We start from the raw sequence: 223 nt of genomic DNA on the forward strand, positions 1-223 counted from the left end.
GGAGGGGCCAATTTTGACCCCTTTCCTAATTTTCACAAGATTTACGGTCCTTGATTTTAATATATTTTATATACTATAGTATGCTGTCTTGGATATATCGAATTGCTTTTGGATTTGTTAATACATACTAGGCCTATGTATACATCCTTAACTGTATGCTCTGAAGGTGACATCTTGTATTTCGGTTAGAATGCAGGCGCGGATTTAGGGGGGGCGGGGGGGG

The sequence above is a fragment of the Mizuhopecten yessoensis genome, unplaced genomic scaffold (assembly GCF_002113885.1).
Source record: "Mizuhopecten yessoensis strain PY_sf001 unplaced genomic scaffold, ASM211388v2 scaffold10651, whole genome shotgun sequence".
In the NCBI taxonomy this organism is placed as follows: Eukaryota; Metazoa; Mollusca; class Bivalvia; order Pectinida; family Pectinidae; genus Mizuhopecten; species Mizuhopecten yessoensis.